Raw genomic sequence first — 3,155 nt, forward strand, 5'->3', positions numbered from 1 at the left:
TTATATGGTACAATAAAACGGAATTTTTAGTTTTAAAGAGAATATATTAAAGTGTCCACCGTTGTCCTTCATTAGGCCAGGGACTTGCGTCCTTTCTAAATTTTTTAAACGCTTAGAAATAAAAGCCCCCGGCCTGATTTCAATAAACTTCGTGATACTATACAGACGTCGTGATTGTGTTGTACTTATAATACTCTTTCAAGAAAAAAATATATCTTTACATGATGTCTCATGTGACATACGCACAAAGATATGTGTGTATATGATATATATGTGTATATGATATATATGTGTGTGTGTGTGTGTGTATGTATGTATATATACATACATATGTATATATGTATATATGCATATATACTGTATATATGTATATATGTTGTATATGTGTGTATGCTCCATATATGTGCATGTACTGTATATGTACATATACACGTATATATGTGTACATATACTCAATATGTGCATATATAATGTATATGTATATATACATATATATATATATGTATATATATATATATACATATATATATATATATATATATATATATATATATATATATATATATATATATGCTTATGTATATATATATATATATATATATATATATATATATATATATATATATATATATATGTGTGTGTGTGTGTGTGTGTGTGTGTGTGTGTGTGTGTTTGTGTGTGTGTGTATTCATACACATATATGTGTACATATATGTACACATATGTGTACTCATATGCTTCAAATTTTAATATCAAATATGTATCAAGTTTTATTTTTACGAAATATATATTATATTTGCATTATCCACTTGCTTTACTTTGTGTTCAGAGCAATGACTGCATTGTCCTCTATTGTCCCCTAATAACCCCTGTGACTTAAGCTTCAAAAAACGCCCCTTGACCTCAAGGAATTGAGAAACTCACTAATAGAAGCTCTGGAACTTAAGCAGACGTAATGACCCACCTAACCATCCCAGTAGTCACTTAATCACCTTTCTTGACAACAAATCTCGTTATATGAAACAGGTTAAGGTTAAGGTGAATGAGTTCTGAACCAGTCTGAACATACCGATACGCTTACTAAGATATATAGATTTAGATTTTTATAATGTCACGTGACATTTTATACATTTCAACATATTTTATACATATTATAACGTATGTACGCTTGAAGTATATAAATCTGTCTCTTTGATATAGAAAAACTGTTCTAGATGTTGTAACATACTTCATTATTGTACCTTTAAGAGATATAGTTTTATGGACGCATCTTTTCTTTAGTATTTATATTATTCATTGCGTTTTAGACAACAAACACATTGATTTCCTTTGCCCTATAATTCCCTCAAGCGTCTTGCGTAATTACTTAAGCGGCGTAAGGATTGACAAGATTTCTGACGTCTCTTGACAAACTTCCCCCGCCCCTTGATGTAAGTCAGCTTTGTGGCTAAGGTTCTTCCGAAAGAACCGAACACACAGACCTAATTAGGCCATCTGACCATCCTAGTGCAGTCACTTAATTGTTCAGAAGTAATATTTAATCACCTTTGTTGACATCGTTACATCACAGATTAAGGGTTAATAAGGTCACAGCTATTAAACATATAAGAGTAAAAAATAGAATTAAAGAAATATGTGTGAATTACTCTATAATTTGCCATTTTCATGAACGTGTTTTCATCATTTGTGTTTAGAGTAAAAAGTACATTATCCTTCGTCCGATAATGAGTCCACTAACTAAAGAAGATAGGTTTACGGATTTGCAAGATTTAATGCGAAGTCCGCTGGATTTAATGGACGAAGAGGGAAGTACTACTTGTAAAATCTACCTTAGAAATTCAAATAAAATACCGCATACAGTAGTGGATCTTACTGAAATTAATGGATTAGAATTGTAAATATTGTATAGAGACAATTTTGACTAATAAATATGTTCTATGTATACCAGAAGTATTACAAGCCCACCATCAATTCCTTTACTCTCTTGTTAAAATTAGGGGAAACATCTTAATTGAGCAGTGCATTCTGCTGCAATTCATTCAATTTTATTCTGAATCTTAAACCAGGTACACATCAGTTAAAATATGCACTTATGTAATGCCATACTATCTGTAAAATCTACCTTAGAAATTCAAACAATACACTGCATCCTATACTTATAATATATGTATCAGTCACGCCCCTATATAATCAATACAGTTCCGTACTATCAAATAGATTAAACCCTGGAATCCTTGTATCAGATGTTAATCAACTAATAGATTAATGGCTATGTAATATTCTTGCACAAACTTTCTTGTTTTGGGGGATATTCTCAAAACAGAGATAGTAACTTCAACTGGGAAATCCGTAAAAATAATTTTTCATTGCCTGCCATTTGCTACGTGACGGCTTGTGGAGTCATGAGAATGGTGAATGCATATGATATTAAAACACCAAACGATTGTATAAATTTCAGCTAAGATTAAGAAAATATTTTATATCTACTGGGAGACTGTCCTTGCACAACTCTCCTGAAATGGTACTATAAAATGGAAATTCGTGTTTCAAGAAACTGTCTGCAGTTCAAGTTATCATATAATAGCATTAATAAATTCTTGGGGCAAATCTGAACTCCTTTGTCCTTAATTACTACCAGTGTCTTGCGTCATTTTATGAGCTCGGCGTAAGGATCGGCAAGTTTTTTTTACATTTATACGAAAAAGTCCCGCCCCTTTACCTGGTTTATTAATGAAAGCACTGGAAAATATACCTACATAATTAGTCACCTGACCATCCAAGTAGTTTCCTAATTGTACAGACGTAATATTTAATCAGGTGTAATGACAACAAACACCGTTAAGTACTATTAGTTAATGGCTAATGAGTTACGCATGATTCACTGGAATGTAAGGACATAGATCATTAACATTTTTTGAATAATGCGTGGCACTCAACATCGGCAGAATAATCACATATATCTATATCTATATATGTGTGCGCGCGCGTGTGCGTATGTGTATACATATATGTGTATGTGCATAAAAGTGAACAAGTATTCTGTTTAATTTCATGTTTGTAATAGGCGTATCAGGTGAGCTTTGCTCATCTGACTTAGGGGTTTGATTACATTTTCTCACGATTGGATTAAATGAAATGAAATAATATTATGTACT

The sequence above is a fragment of the Penaeus monodon genome, chromosome 6 (assembly GCF_015228065.2).
Source record: "Penaeus monodon isolate SGIC_2016 chromosome 6, NSTDA_Pmon_1, whole genome shotgun sequence".
NCBI classification, from domain to species: domain Eukaryota; kingdom Metazoa; phylum Arthropoda; class Malacostraca; order Decapoda; family Penaeidae; genus Penaeus; species Penaeus monodon.